Source organism: Chiloscyllium plagiosum, unplaced genomic scaffold (genome assembly GCF_037043375.1).
Source record: "Chiloscyllium plagiosum isolate Xiang-an unplaced genomic scaffold, Cpla_swu_hap1 HiC_scaffold_31, whole genome shotgun sequence".
NCBI classification, from domain to species: Eukaryota; Metazoa; Chordata; class Chondrichthyes; order Orectolobiformes; family Hemiscylliidae; genus Chiloscyllium; species Chiloscyllium plagiosum.
Genome location: NW_028270169.1, coordinates 22030900 through 22047964, shown reverse-complemented (window position 1 = coordinate 22047964; position 17065 = coordinate 22030900). Strand labels below are relative to the sequence as shown.

The following is a 17065-nucleotide window of genomic DNA, read 5'->3' as shown; positions in this document are numbered from 1 at the left end:
AGAGCGTATGTTTTTTTAGAAAGGCCTTTCCAAGTCAGCAACTAAGAAATATTACCAGTAAACTGGTTAAAAAAAAAATCAGTAACAGTTGGAGGTGAATATACTGATAGTACTGGAGCTCCATGTTGAAGGATACACGTCAAGTCAGTCTAGTATGTGTCCTTCACAACAAAAACAGAAATTGCTGGAGAAACACAGCAGGTCTGGCAACATTCTGGATCAGTGGTGCTGGAAGAGCACAGCAATTCAGGCAGCATCCGAGGACAGGCAAAATCGACGTTTCGGGCAAAAGCCCTTCATCAGGAATAAAGGCAGAGAGCCTGAAGCGTGGAGAGATAAGCTAGAGGAGGGTGGGGGAGAGAGTAGCATAGAGTACAATAGATCAGTGGGGAAAGAGATGAAGGTGATAGGTCAGGGAGGAGAGGTGGAGTGGATAGGTGGAAAAGGAGCTGGGCAGGTCGGACAAGTCAGGGGATCGAGTTGCTGGAGGTTAGAAGCTAGGATGAGGTGGGGGAAGGGGAAATGAGGAAACTGTTGAAATCCACATTGATGCCCTGGGGTTGAAGTGTTCCGAGGCGGAAGATGAGGCGTTCTTCCTCCAGGCGTCTGGTGGTGAGGGAGCGGCGGTGGAGGAGGCCCAGCACCTCCATATCCTCGGCAGAGTGGGAGGGGGAGTTGAAATGTTGGGCCACGGGGCAATTTGGTTGATTGGTGCGGGTGTCTCGGAGATGTTCCCTAAAGCGCTCTGCTAGGAGGCGCCCAGTCTCCCCAATGTAGAGGAGACCGCATCGGGAGCAACGGATACAATAGATGATATTCGTGGATGTGCAGGTAAAACTCTGATGGATGTGGAAGGCTCCTTTAGGGCCTTGGATGGAGGTGAGGGAGGAGGTGTGGGCACAGGTTTTACAGTTCCTGCGGTGGCAGGGGAAAGTGCCAGGATGGGAGGGTGGGTCGTAGGGGGGCGTGGACCTGACCAGGTAGTCACGGAGGGAACGGTCTTTGCGGAAGGCGGAGAAGGGTGGGGAGGGAAATATATCCCTGGTGGTGGGGTCTGTTTGGAGGTGGCGGAAATGTCGGAGGATGATTTGGTTTATGCGAAGGTTGGTAGGGTGGAAGGTGAGCACCAGGGGTGTTCTGTCCTTGTTGCGGTTGGAGGGGTTGGGTCTGAGGGCGGAGGTGCGGGATGTGGATGAGATGCGTTGGAGGGCATCTTTAACCACGTGGGAAGGGAAATTGCGGTCTCTAAAGAAGGAGGCCATCTGGTGTGTTCTATGGTGGAACCGCTCCTCCTGGGAGAAGATACGGCGGAGGCGGAGGAATTGGGAATACGGGATGGCATTTTTGCAAGAGGTAGGGTGGGAAGAGGTGTAATCCAGGTAGCTGTGGGAGTCGGTGGGTTTGTAGAAAATGTCAGTGTCAAGTCGGTCGTCACTGATGGAGAGGGAGAGGTCCAGGAAGGGGAGGGAGGTGTCAGAGATGGTCCAAGGCATCAATGTGGATTTCAACAGTTTCCTCATTTCCCCTTCCCCCACCTCATCCTAGCTTCTGACCTCCAGCAACTCGATCCCCTGACTTGTCCGGACTTGTCCGACCTGCCCAGCTCCTTTTCCACCTATCCACTCCACCCTCTCCTCCCTGACCTATCACCTTCATCTCCTTCCCCACTGACCTATTGTACTCTATGCTACTCTATCCCCACCCCCACCCTCCTCTAGCTTATCTCTCCACACTTCAGGCTCTCTGCCTTTATTCCTGATGAAGGGCTTTTGCCCGAAACGTCGATTTTGCCTGTCCTCGGATGCTGCCTGAATTGCTGTGCTCTTCCAGCACCACTGATCCAGAATCTGGTTTCCAGCATCTGCAGTCATTGTTTTTACCTTTTAGGTCTGGCAACATGTCTGGAGAGAACGCCAAGGTAATGTTTTGTGTCCGGTACCCTTTCTTTAGAATGATTTAACTCTGCTTTCTCTTCACAGATGCTGCCTGGCCTGCTGAGTTTCTTCAGCAATTTCTCTTTTTGTTTCAGATCTTCAGCATCCACAGTTGTTTATTTTGTTTTGTGTCTTTTGTGGGTTTTACTATTCTTTTTTCTTCTGGGATAAGCATAACTAGGATTGGCTATCCCATATTCCAGAGCCAGATTTAAGTATTCAGCAATACGTGACCCTGAAACTTCCAATCGAAAACCTCTGATGCAATGAATAACATACTATCCTGTTACAATGGAACTTCATCCCTTTATGCTGATTTGGAGGGAGTTCAGAGTAGGCCGAACAGGCTGGGGCTGTTTTCCCTGGAGCGTCGGAGGCTGAGGAGTGACCTTATAGAGGTTTATAAAATTATGAGGGGCATGGAAAGGGTAAATAGACAAAGTCTTTTCCCTGGAGTCAGGGTGTCCAGAACTAGAGGGCATAGGTTTATGGTGAGAGGGGAAAGATATAAAAGAGACCTAAGGGGCAACTTTTTCACACAGAGAGTGGTACGTGTATGGAATGAGCTGCCAGAGGAAGTGGTGGAGGCTGGTACAATTACAACATTTAAGAGGCATTTGGATGTGTATATGAATAGGAAGGGTTTGGAGGGATATGGGCCGGGTGCTGGCAGGTGGAATTAGATTGGGTTGGGATATCTGGTCGGCATGGACGGGCTGGACTGAAGGGTCTGTTTCCATGCTGTACATCTCTATGACTCTATGAGTTGAGAAGGATAAGAGGAGATCTAGTTTAGTTATACAAGCTGCGAAAGAGAATTGACCAGGTAGGTGTGAAGCTTATGGCTATAAAAGCAGTTTGAGGTCAGAAATCCTGCAGTGATTTACTCACCTCCTGACACCTCAAAACATCTACATGGCACAAGTCAGGAGTATGATGGAATGGTTTCCATTTCCCTGGATGAGTGAGCTCCAATAAGCTTAACACCAGTTGGGAGAAGGCAGCCTGCTTTTAAGTGTCACCACATCCACAAAAATTCTCTCTCTCCATCACTGATGCTCAACAGCAGCAATGTGTAAAATGTGCAGGATACACTGCAGATATTCACCAAAACTCCTTAGATAGCATTCTTCACATTCACAAACACTACCATCTAGAAGGCCAAGGACAGCTGATACATGGCAACACCACTACTTGTAAGTTCCCCTCCAAGCCACTTGCCATCCTGACTTGGAAATATATTATCAGCGTCTCTGAGTCAAAATCCTGGAACTCCTTCTCTAACAGCATTGTGGGTCTACCTACAGCAGAGGGACCACAGTGGAACAAGAAAGCAGCTCACCATTACCTTCTCAAGAGCAACATGGGACAGACAATAAATGCTGGCCCAGCCAGCATCCCTCTTTCTGTGAAGGAATGAAAAAATAACATCAGACATACTAAAATGAATTACTGCCATTTATCTCTGCAGCTATATCAGCTTTAATTAAACCTTGTGTTAATAACTGGATGGGAATTCTATTTGTGGATATGTATTGAGTACTGAGAGTACCGGCATTTTTTATTCCTCCTAAGTTTTGTTCCAAATAATTTCCTTTCAGTAGATGTTGGTTGGAAAGGAATGATATCATGATCCCAGTGCAACCTGCAGTAGGACTACAACACTATAGCCCTGATTTGCTGTCATCGACTTCTATAATTGAGTGGCTACGTAATGTTAGCTCAGGATTACAATTTGTATTCTTACTTACAGCCTTACTTCAAAGCTCCATCAGGCAAGTGTTAGATGTCTTTCACAGTGCTACAGAAAAGCAATTCTTTCAGCCTTGTTGACAATTATTGTATACACTGAACAGAAGGCATTACCAGAATATTTTGCTACATCGTTGGACAATGGACTGCAAATACTTTTTGGATCAAACAGGTGTGATTGGGATTTTGACTGTTCTCCTATTATAAATGGGCAGCACGGTGGCACAGTGGTTAGCACTGCTGACTCACAACGCCAGAGGCCCGGGTTCAATTCCCGCCTCAGGTGACTCTCTGTGTGGAGTTTGCATATTCTCCCCGTGTCTGCGTGGGTTTGCTCTGGTTTCCTCCCACAATCCAAAGATGTGAAGGTTAGGTGAATTGGCCATGCTAAATTGCCCATAGTATTAGGTGAAGGGCCTGTTTCCACACTGTAAGTAATCTCCAGGCCCTGCACCCTGAAGCTACAATCTGGGTTCCCATGCCCCTGCAGAGTTAGTTTAAACCCCCCCCAAGAGAGTGTCCTTGATAATTATGTACCTGTCAGGCAGGGAGGAAAGGGTCGTGCGAGGGAGCCGTGGTTTAATAAGGAATTGGAATCCCTTGTTAAATGGAAGAGGGCGGCCTATCTCAAGATGAGACGTGAAGGTTCAATTGGGGCGATTGAGAGTTATAGGGTAGCCAGGAAGGACCTGAAGAGAGAGCTAAGAGCAGCAAGGAGGGGACATGAAAGGTCCTTAGTCGGTAGGATTAGGGAAAACCCTAAGGCTTTCTATAGGTATGTTAGGAATAAAAGAATGACTAGGGTAGGAATAGGTCCAGTCAAGGATAGTAGTGGGAAGTTGCGTGTGGAGGCGGAAGAGATTGGGGAGACACTGAATGAATACTTTTCTTCAGTATTTACTCAGGAACAGGGCATTGTCGTCGATGTGAATACTGAGTCACAAATAAGTAGAATGGATGGCTTTGAGGTATGTAGAGAAGAGGTGTTGGAAATCCTGGAAAAGGTGAAAATAGATAAGTCCCCTGGGCCTGATGGCATTTATCCTAGGATTCTCTGGGAAGCAAGGGAGGAGATTGCAGAGCCATTGGCCTTGATTTTTATGTCCTCTTTGTCTACAGGAGTAGTGCCAGAAGACTGGAGGATAGCAAATGTGGTTCCCTTGTTCAAAAAGGGGAGTAGGGATAACCCTAGTAACTATAGGCCGGTGAGTCTCACTTCTGTTGTGGGCAAAGTCTTAGAGAGAATTGTAAGGGATAGGATTTATGCACATCTGGATAGGAATAATGTGATCAAGGATAGTCAGCATGGTTTTGTGAAGGGCAGGTCGTGCCTCACAAACCTTATTGAATTCTTTGAAAAGGTGACGAAGGAGGTTGATGAGGGGAAAGCGGTAGATGTGGTATATATGGATTTTAGTAAGGCGTTTGATAAGGTTCCCCATGGTAGGCTACTGCAGAAAATACGGAGATATGGCATTGAGGGTGAGTTGGAGGTTTGGATTAGGAATTGGCTGGATGGAAGAAGACAGAGGGTAGTAGTTGATGGCAAAGTTTCTTCATGGAGTGCCGTCACTAGCGGTGTTCCGCAAGGATTTGTTTTGGGACCATTGCTGTTTGTCATTTTTATAAATGACCTGGAAGAGGGGTTAGAAGGTTGGGTGAGCAAGTTTGCGGATGATACGAAAGTCGGAGGAGTTGTTGACAGTGAGGAAGGATGTGGCAGGTTACAGCAGGATATAGAGAAGCTGCAGAGCTGGGCAGAAAGGTGGCAAATGGAATTCAATGTAGCTAAGTGTGAGGTGATTCACTTTGGGAAGAATAACAAAAAGATGGGGTACTGGGCTAATGGTCGGATACTTGGTAGTGTGGATGAGCAGAGGGATCTTGGTGTCCATGTACACAGATCTCTGAAAGTTGCCACCCAGGTAAATAGTGCGGTGAGGAAGGCATATGGCGTACTGGCTTTTATTGGTAGAGGAATTGAGTTCCGGAGTCCTGAGGTCATGACGCAGTTGTATAAGACTCTGGTGCGGCCGCATCTGGAATATTGTGTGCAGTTTTGGTCGCCATACTATAGGAAGGATGTGGAGGCACTGGAACGGGTGCAGAGGAGGTTTACCAGGATGTTGCCTGGTATGGAAGGAAGATCGTATGAGGAAAGACTGAGACACTTGGGGCTGTTTTCATTAGAGAAAAGAAGGTTTAGGGGTGACTTGATTGAGGTGTACAAGATGATTAGGGGGTTAGATAGGGTTGACAGTGTGAACCTTTTCCCGCGTATGGAGTCGGGTATTACAAGGGGGCATAGCTTTAAATTAAGGGGGTGTAGATATAGGACTGAAGTTAGGGGTAGGTTCTTCACTCAGCGAGTCGTAAGTTCATGGAATGCCCTGCCAGTAGCAGTGGTGGACTCTCCCTCTTTATGGGCATTTAAGCGGGCATTGGATAGGTATATGGAGGATAGTGGGTTAGTATAGGTTAGGTGGGCTTGGATCGGCGCAACATCGAGGGCCAAAGGGCCTGTACTGCGCTGTATTCTTCTATGTTCTATGTTCTATGTTCTATGCTGCAACAATGTGAGAGTTAACTAGAACCCTGAAAGTTACATGCAACATAATGTGAGAAAAATAGCAGTAAACAATGCCATTCTTTCTTAATTTAACTGCAAAGGTCAGACGTTAAAGATCCCAAAGTCATGACATTTCACAGTATGAAATTAGGTTTGATTTTAATTGATGTTGGAGCATATTAAAAAGTGGAAAATATTTTCCTACATGTGCAATATGGCCCACCAATGCATCTGATGTGGCTAAATATGACGAGGTCATATTAGATTAGATTCCCTACAGTGTGGAAACAGGCCCTTCAGCCCACTAAATCCAGACCGACCCTCCGAAGAGTAACCCAACCAGACCCATTTCCCTCTGACTAATGCACCTAATACTGTAGGCAATTTAGCATGGCCAATTCACCTGACCTACACATCTTTGGACTGTGGGAGGAAACCAGAGCACACCCACGCGGACATGGGGAGAAAGTACAAACTCCACACAGACAGTCGCCCGAGGCTAGAATCGAACCTGAGACCACGGTGCTGTGAGGCTAACCACTGAGCCACCGTGCTCCAATTAATATTGTAGAGCTAATATCCAATTCGTATACTAACTTCACCTTGGACATAGTCAGGCAACAGAAACATTCTACTGCGATATTAGTCGGGCCTAAAATGGCATTGTTTTTATAATTTAGTAAAGAGTCGAAGCGTGTGGTGCTGGAAAAGCAGAGCTGATCAGGCAGCATCCGAGAAGTTTCAAGGATAAGCTTTTCATCAGGAATGAGGGGGCTGAGAGATAAATGGGAGGGGGTGGGGCTGGGGGGAGGGTAGTTGGGAATGCAATAGGTAGATGGAGGTGGGAGTAATGGTGATAGGTCAGGGAGGAGGGTGGAGCGGAAAGGTGGGAAGGAATTTGGACAGGTAGGACAAGTCAAGAGGATGTTGCGTTGGAAGGTTGAATCTGAAATAAGGTGAAGGGGAGGGGAAATAAGGAAATTAGTGAAATCCACATTGATCCCATGTGGTTGGAGGATCCCAAAGTGGAGGATGAGGCGTTCTTCCTCCAGGCGTCAGGTGGCTAGAGTTTGGCAGCGGAGGAGGCCCAGGACCTGCATGTCCTTGGCGGAATGGGAGGGAGAGTTAAAGTGTTTGGCCATAGGTACACCCCCCACCCTCCATTTCTGATGAAGAGTTAATTCTCGAAACGTTGACTTTCTTGCTCCTCGGATGCTGCCTGACCGGCTATGCTTTTCCAGCACCACACTCTTCAACTCTGATGCTGGAAAAGCGCAGCAGGTCAGGCAGCATCAAAGGAACAGGAGAATCGACGTTTCGGGCATGAGCCCTTCTTCAGGAATGAGGAGGGTGTGCCAAGCAGGCTAAGATAAACGGTAGGGAGGAGGGACTTGGGGGAGGGGCGTTGGGAATATGATAGATGGAAGGGGGTTAAGGTGAGGGTGATAGGCCGGAGAGGGGGTGGGGGCGGAGAGGTCAGGAAGAAGATTGCAGGTCAAGAAGGCAGTGTTGAGTCTGAGGGTTGAGACTGAGAAAAGGTGGGGGAGGGGAAATGAGAAAGCTAGAAAAATCTGCATTTATCCCGTGTGGTTGGAGGGTTCCTAGGCGGAAGATGTGGCGCTCTTCCTCCAGGCGTCGTGTTGCCATGGTCTGGTGATGGAGGAGGCCAAGGACCTGCATGTCCTTGGCAGAGTGGGAGGGGGAGTTAAAGTGTTCAGCCATGGGGCGGTTGGGTTGGTTGGTGCGGGTGTCCCAGAGGTGTTCTCTGAAACGTTCTGCAAGTAGGCGGCCTGTCTCCCCAATATAGAGGAGGCCACATCGGGTGCAGCGGATGCAATAAATGATGTGTGTGGAGGTGCAGGTGAATTTGTGGCGGATATGGAAGGATCCCTTGGGGCCTTGGAGGAAAGTGAGGGGGGAGGTGTGGGTGCAAGTTTTGCATTTCTTGTGGTTGCAGGGGAAGGTGCCGGGAGTGGAGGTTGGGTTGGTGGAGGGTGTGGATCTGACGAGGGAGTAGCGGAGGGAGTGGTCTTTCCGGAACGCTGATAGGGGTGGGGAGGGAAATATATCCTTGGTGGTGGGGTCAGTTTGGAGCTGATAGGGGTGGGGAGGGAAATATATCCCTGTTTGGATTTTTTAAGCTATGAAGAGATCGAGGGTGGGTAAGAGGCCAGCACGGGGTGTCCAGGTGGATGGGGTATGTTGGAGGCGGGAGAAGGCGTCATCAGAGGGTGGGCAGGAGTCCTGGTCGAAGAAGTAGGTGGGGAGGCAACACACCCCATCCCCTGCAACCACAAGAAATGCAAAACTTGCGCCCACACCTCCCCCCTCACTTCCCTCCAAGGCCCCAAGGGATCCTTCCATATCCATCAGAAATTCACCTGCACCTCCACACACATCATTTACTGCATCCGCTGCACCCGATGTGGCCTCCTCTACATTGGGGAGACAGGCCGCCTACTTGCGGAACGTTTCAGAGAACACCTCTGGGACACCCGCACCAACCAACCCAACCGCCCCGTGGCTGAACACTTTAACTCCCCCTCCCACTCTGCCAAGGACATGCAGGTCCTTGGCATCCTCCATTGTCAGACCATGGCAAAACGACGCCTAGAGGAAGAGCGCCTCGTCTTCTGCCTAGGAACCCTCCAACCACAAGGGATGAATGCAGATTTCTCCAGCTTCCTCATTTCCCCTCCCCCCACCTTTTCTCAGTCCCAACCCTCGGACTCAGCACCGCCTTCTTGACCTGCAATCTTCTTCCCGACCTCTCCGCCCCCACCCCCTCTCCGGCCTATCACCCTCACCTTAACCTCCTTCCACCTATCGTATTCCCAACGCCCCTTCCCCAAGTCCCTCCTCCCTACCTTTTATCTTAGCCTGCTTGGCACACCCTCCTCATTCCTGAAGATGGGCTTATGCCCGAAACGTCGATTCTCCTGCTCCTTTGATGCTGCCTGACCTGCTGCGCTTTTCCAGCAACACATTTTTAAGCTCTGATCTCCAGCATCTGCAGTCCTCACTTTCTCCCAATTGATTATAATTTAGTAAAGCCTATTTCATTAAAAAAAAACTATTTGTCAATATAAACCTCTAGTCTTTCAAAATTAATGGACACATTAAATGAGAACAGAGTATTGTAACATATAGCAAGCATTTAAATAGTCTAAGTCCAATGCCCAGATGAGGAAAACAGGTTATGATTTGACCTGGAGTTTATCTCTCTGACACCAAGAAGTTAAGAGGCAGAAAACAGAGGTAGTTTTCTTATTAGTTGAAAAATTAGATTTCTAATACTTGCTTCCTTAGAAATGAATTAGATATATACTGGTTGTTTCACCCATTGTGAAAAGTAATGCAACTTGATTTTAATGTGAAGTTGTTTAGTTATCAGATTTCATTTGATTTACAATCTCTCTCCCAGTTTGTTTCCCCTTAAAATGACACTGTTAGAGTTTTCAATGTACCTTCTTACCTTGGCAGCAATGTGGCAATGCATACCCCCATCATAAATCCCTCCTCTCAGCAAGGAGGATGCTATTGTTTGGCTAGAGTCTATCAAGCAGCTTTATACAAGCTATTTGACTTCATCACAACTGTTAGACAAAACAATTACCCTTTTGCATAAAACACTGGATGGGTTTGTTTGTTTCCTCCTTCTGGTAGGTAAAGTTTGCCTGTGCGTGAAACCCCAGTGCAAGACCAGCCCACCACTTAGTGTGAAATGGGATCTAACAAGCAGTTTAGGCTGAACTTGTGCTTAGACCTCAGCTGGAGAATTGTGAACTGTTCTGGGTGCATTATTATAGGAAGGAGGCACACAGATTGGAGAGAGTTCCGAAAAGGTTCAAAAAGAGTGGTTATAGGGATGAGAAATTTCACTTATGGAGACAGATTGGTGAAGTTGGGGCTGTTTCTCTTAGAGAGGAGAAAGCTAAGAGGAGATTAGATTACATTACAGTGTGGAAACAGGCCCTTCGGCCCAACAATTCCACACCGACCCGCCGAAGCGAAACCCACCCATACCCCTACATTTACCCCTTACCTAACACTACGGGCAATTTAGCATAGTCAATTCACCTGACCCTGCACATCTTTTGGACTGTGGGAGGAAACCGGAGCACCCGGAGGAAACCCACGCAGACATGGGGAGAACGTGCAAACTCCACACAGTCAGGCGCCTGAGGCGGGAATTGAACCCGGGTCTCTGTGAGGCAGCAGTGCTAACCACTGTGCCACCGTGCCGCCCATAATCTGATAGAAGTTTTCAAAATCATGAGGGGGCTGAACAGAACAGATAAGGTGAAACTGTTAGCACTAATAAAAGGATCGAGAACAAGATGGCACACATTTTACGTCATTTGAAAAATTAGCAAAAACAATGTGAGAAAAATATTTTTTTCACACAGTGACTAATTAGCATCAAGAAAGGACTGCTTGGAAGCAAGGAGGAGGCAGGTTCAATCAAGACATTAGAAAGGACATTAAATGATTATTTGAACAGAAACAATGTGCAGGGTTACAGACCAAAGGCAGGAGAGTCACACTAAATCATGATACTTATCTGGAGAACCAGCACAGACACAATGGCTTCCTTCTGTAGCGTAATATTTCTGAGATTTGGTGACAATAGCACGAAGGGGAGATGTAAGAAATATATTAGATTCCCTACAGAATGGAAACAGGCCCTTTGGCCCAACAAGCCCATAGCAACCCTCTGAAGAGTAACTCACCCTGACCAATATACCTTACACAACAGATAATTTAGCATGACCAATTTGCCTAACCAGCACATCTTTGGCTTGTGGGAGGAAACTGGAGCACTCAGAAAAAACCTGCACAGACACAGGGAGAATGTGTAAACTCCACACAGGCAATCACCCAAGGCAGGAAATTGAACCCGGGTCCCTAGCACGTTGAGGTAGCAGTGCTAACCACTGAGCCAGCATGCTGCTCCAAATCACACCACTGTTGAATGCAGCTATCTTCTGACACTGCTACTATGGGATGGGGATTCTTCTAGCATTAGCTATTTTTACCATGGGGCAGAAGTTTTGTTGGATGTTGAACAAAATCATTTACAGGCTCAATAATTTCAAAAGAAAATTGTGTGGGTACTTCAGCGCTACAGTGATAAGAATGGGCCAATCTGTCTAAGTAGATTATTCCATAGAGAGGTACCCTTGGCTCAATGGGCCAAACGGCTTTCCTCTGTACCATCTTGACTTTGTCACTCTATAAGGAATATGTTTAGAAAATTATCTTAAATATTGGAGTCCAATTTGATGAGGTAATTTTGGATTTTATCGAACTTTGTAAAAGAAAACATAGGGAGTACATATCAGTGCTGAATCTTTAATCACTAAGTGCGAGTTGGATCAAATTTTTTTGAAGGGATTCTTGCAGTGAGCCCCAAATAGATTTCTCAACATGTCTAATTAATCATTGGCTTATTAATCATGCCTCATTATCCACCACCCCACCCCACAGCATCTCTCACATCTAATTTTGGCCCCATCTTACCATGTGTCATTCTTCAAACCACTCACCACTTAACGGATATCCACCAAAAGACCAACATCCCTTATGCTTGGTCCAGGTCTGAAAGGTTGCTGTGTACCTAGTGAAATGTTGGCACCCTGGCAATACCTGTCACCAGCAACATAATGGCATAGCAGACACATTACTCAGGGCACACAGTTAGAATGGCTGACACTCCCTTGCGCATATAATCCCATTCTTTCTCCTTTAATCATTGTTTAACAACATGCCCACACAGTTTGCCTGCCCCTTAGCTACATCCTATCTAACCACCCTCTCTAAATCAGCACTCTTCTTTCCCCATTGCCCAGTGGAGACCCACATCTTGTCATCATTCAAGGGGAACATTACAAACAGGCAAGCAATTGGACAATTCCAAACATAAGCTTTCATTGACAGCCAAAGGGAACACAAAGGAAACAAATATAGACTGCAGTCCACCCCCAGAATGCAAACTCAATGCAAATCTTGCCAGTCCAGGATGGTTTTCTGCAGCCAGCTTGCCTCAGCTGGAACTGAGCATCACTCAGGTCCTCCCTGCTTTGTAACACCTAATGCAGTGAGGTCTGTTATTCGCAAGGAGAGCTTCCTCAAGCTCAGTGTCCTCATCCTTCTCCTCGAACAACTGCTCCTATTCCCCTGGCACCTCTACATTCATCTCATTGCTTGCTGCGATGGTGCAGGCACACACTCTGTCTGGGCTGCACTGAAGTCCAAGCTGCGGTACCACATTTTCAGCAGCCATATTGTCTGCTCCACCATCATCTCCTCCACCTCTGTCTCCCCTTTTACCACAGGGCACTAACCTGACAGCCATCCTCACCCCTTTCTCCCCTCCATCCCCAAATAGAGACCTACCACATTGAATTCTGTCTCGAATGATCCTCCTTAGTCCCTGAGCCCTCACTAAATACACCTTAATGATGCCCACTTTCATCCTCTACACTCCCTTGTGGAGGCCTTGGTGGAGAATATTGCAAATGGCTCCCTCCGAACCTCCTGTAGCCTACCATGCCCTATGATGCTTTTTCCTCCATACTTGATCTCTTGCTGCCACTTCGTAACAATCCTTGTTCCCACCTCCACAATACCTCTAATCCATGACCAGGGAGCCTAACCCTTCACACTAAGTGTCCGTACTGTAGTCTTTCAAACTAGACACCGATGTACCCTGCAATATAATTGTATACTTCCTGAGTGGCCTGACATGTATCAGAGAGGTTTTTTTAAAAATCCCCTACAGAATGGAAACAGGCCCTTCATCGCAACAAGTCCACACCAACCCTCCAATGAGTAACCCACCCAGACCCACTCCCCTACCCTCTATTTACTCCTGACTAATGCACCTAACACTATGGTCAATTTAGCATGGCCAATCCACCTAACCTGTACATCTTTGGATTGTGGGAGGAAATCTGGAGCACCCGGAGGAAACCCACGCAGACACGGGGAGAATGTGCAAACTCCGCGTAACAGTTGCCTGAGACTGGAATAAAACCCAAGTCCCTGGTGCTGTGATGGTTATGAGGTGTTGGAAAATATTGGATGCCAACGTTCATAGAGGAGGGCTTCCCATCAATCGAGCTCAGAGATGCTGTTTGGTGCTGAGCAATACAGAAAGCTCCTCACAGCCAGCAGTGAGTTGAACTCACCATGGAACCCACTCAGACTCCCATGTTGAGAATTCTTATATTGACTCTGCTGCATTTGGAAAGATAGGAAGCTGAATTCTCAAAGAGGTGAGTTATGGCATTAATAAGGTATAACCCCCTCTTAATTAGCAACATGCTGCTGCCTGATGAGAACCTGGGCTGAATATTGTGGGCAGGACATACACACCTGTGTGTCCCATTGTTCTGTTTATGTCCTGAAGGTGCCTCTTAAATGCTCTGTTGGTACTCTATGCCCTGTTGATGCTCTGTTGGTCCTCTGTTGGTGCCCTGTTTGCATCCCGTTGGTGTCCTACTGGTGCCCTGTTTCTGTCCTGTTAGTATTCTATTAGTGCCCTGTTGGTCCTCTGCTGGTACCCTGTTTGTGCTTTGTTGGTGGTCTGTTGGTATCCTATTGGTGTCCTGTTGATGTTGTGTTTGTACCCTGTTGGCACTCTGTTGGTACCCTCTTTTAATTCTGTCAGTATCCTGTTGGTGCTCTGTTGGTAATCTGTATGTGTTCTACTGGTGCACTGTTGGCTCCCTGTTGGTTGTCTATTGGTGATCTGTTGGATATGTATTGGTGACCTGTTGATTTTGTATCAGTGATCTGTTGGATGTCTGTTGGTATTCTGTAGGTTCTCTTTTGGTGTTCTGTTAGTGTTCTGCTTGTACCCTGTTAGTACTCTGTTGGTGCTCTGTTGATGCCCAGTTGGTGCTCTGTTAGCATCCTGTTGGTTATCTGTTGATACTCTTTAGGTGCTCAGTTGGTACCCTGTAGGTGCTCTGTTAGTATGCTGTGGGTGTTCTGTCAGTGCCCTGTTGGTTTCATGGGTGCCCTGTTGATTGTCTGTTAGGTGCTCTGTTGGTATTCTGTTAGTACCCTGCAAGTGCCCTGTCTGTACCCTGTTGATGCTCTGTAGGTGTTCTGTTGGTGCCCTGATGGTAACATGGATTCCTGAACATTCAGGGTAGATGATACAATCCAAAGCCCATTCAGCATTTTCATAGTTTAGACCACAGTCCTGACTCTTTTCTGTGTTTTATACAATTGGCTGGATACATGATTCTGCTCGTGCTAAAATCTAATTTGAGAAATAAATGAAACATAAGATAATAAAATCATATATCTCCAAACTTTCAAGAACTCTGAGGAAACAAATGATCTACTTTCACATTTAAGATCAGTCATGCTTCATTCATTACATTTTAAAATCGAGTGAACAGCCTGAATTCAAAAAGATTAATGTGTTAAACTTTGAAGACACACAGCATCCTCCATGTGTCAGTGAATGTGTTCCCAGGTTTCCAGGATATAGATGCTAGGTTCAAACACCAGTCTGTATCGCATTGCATTGAATGTCTGTGTCTTTTGGGTTGAGCAAGTGCTAGAAGCTAGGTATTGAAGGGATCATGTTCAACAGGGATCATGGTCAAATAGCCTCCTGACACTCATGGTGAAGGCCAACACATGATAATGGTCACATGGGCGAGATAGCAAAAGGCTATAAGATGAAACGGTCACCCGATAAGACTTCAGTGCTTTCAAGAGGGGACAGGAAAGGGAGGAAAACTGAAAAGTTTGAACATGGAGCTTGTAGCATTTATTAGTTAACTTTGGAGGATAGATTAGTGCTTTTGAAGTGGTGTTTGTGTTAGGGAAATCCTTGTCAAAAATATCTGCAATCAGTCAATGGGAAGTCAAATTGGATTTTACATTTCTTTTAGGAAGGAGGAACTTTGTCATTCAGTTAACAAAGAATCTTAATTAAGTATCAGTTTAGGGAGGGGATATGTGAAAAACAGCTTTCAATTTATTGGGTGAAGCATTTGATGTTGCTGGCTCAGGAGTGTTGTGAATTGGGATAAAACAGCACTGACTAACGTTAGTAGATATTTTCTAATCAACCTGTTCAGGGACACTGTTACATTCTTCTGGAGTAAGTGGCTCTTGAATCCAGGCCTCTTGCCTCTGAGGTAAGGACTCTACACCAGAAGAGCCCTGTCAATCATGCTCCTGTGGGACATGCTAATGGTAAGGCAACTTGTCACAGTTACAGTACTGACAACATCTCTTAAATCAACAACTGAACGCCTCAATCACAATCTCTGTCTATTGGGATGGGTTAACACCAAAATCCCCAAAATGTACCTGCTTTAAGTCAATTCAGTGTGGATGCTTTATCTGCCAAGCAATCACACAAGGGAAAAAAAGGAAGAAACAGAAAAGCTTAGCTATAGAACAGTGAAAATAACAGACTACCATACAATTTGCTGGCCTTGTTAGCTCAGTTCCTCTTGATTAGTACTTAATGGCCTGAACTGAGTGTCAGGTTCCAGTATTACAGCAGAATTTTCAGGGCCTGCCAAGATCGCCAGTCATTCTGGGGTGGGGGGAAGGTGGCCCCGGAGAGTTTTCCCATCAGCCTCTCATTGGCGATGGCCTCCCAATGGCATGCTGGGATGCCAGCTCTCCAAAGAAGCCTCTCCCTGCCTGGGTAGAAATGCACCCTATAGAGGGATTTCACCTCCCCGGCAGTAGTAGATGGGTAGCGTTTTCTACTTTTTATTTGGGAGAAGGTGAGGACTGCAGATGCTGGAGATCACAGTCAAAAAGTGTGGATCTGATGAAGAGCTTGTGCTCGAATCGTCGATTCTCCTCCTCCTCAGAACCTGCCTGACTGGCTGTGCTGTTCCAGCACCACACTTTTTGACTCTACTTTTTATTTGTTTTTAAATGTCGGTGGGTGGACACCTCCATATTGAAATGTCCCCTCACTCACTCTCCTTTGCCACCCGTCCCACGACAAAATGATTTGGTCTTCCCTTGTGAGAGCTCAGTTCTCACCAAACCCGTTTCCATGGCAACTAAGGAGCCATCTCAATCCACGTTCCAAAGTATTAGAAGGCACTTGTGGTGGACTCTACCATCCCTACCTATGTGCCAGGAGGCCTGGGTTCAAACCCTACCTACTTCAGAATAATATCTCCAGAAAACATTCTTTTAAAAAATGTTACAAAGCAGGAAAGGGATGGGTTAGGCTTCTTGACTTGACTCCCTTCCTTAAAACAAAACGTTAGGTCACGTTTGGAATATTGTGCACTGTTCTGGTCACCACACACCCAGAAGGATGTGGTGGCTTTGGAAAGGTATAGAAACAGTTTACCAGGATGTAGCCTGGTTTCGAGGACATTAGCTTTGAGGAGATTAGACAAACTGGTTTGTTTTCACGTGAATGTCAAAGGATGGGGAACAACCAGATATAGAAATTTCCAAAATTATGAGAGGCATAGATAGAATGGCTAGTCAGAATCTTTTTCCCAGCGTATAAATATCAGATATTAGGGGAGATAGATGTTGTGAAACTTGAAAGGGTTCAGAAAAGATTTACAAGGATGTTGATAGGGTTGGAGAATTTGAGTTACAGGGAGAGGTTGAATATGCTGGGACTGTTTTCCCTGGAGTGTCGAAGGCTGAGGGGTGACCTTATAGAAGTTCATGAAGGGCATGGATAGGATAAATAGGCAAAGTCTTTTCCATGGGGTGGGGGAGTCCAGAACTAGAGGGCATAGGTTTAGGGTGAGAGGGGAAAGATATAAAAGAGACCTAATGGGCAACT

General features: G+C 46.5%; 1 protein-coding gene across 4 annotated transcripts in view; it reads right to left on the bottom strand.

The window, feature by feature from the left end:
* ankrd13b (ankyrin repeat domain 13B) overlaps nt 1–17065 on the bottom strand; it is a 391612-nt gene that overhangs the window by 96303 nt on the left and 278244 nt on the right. The gene's annotated exons all lie outside the window — the stretch shown is intronic.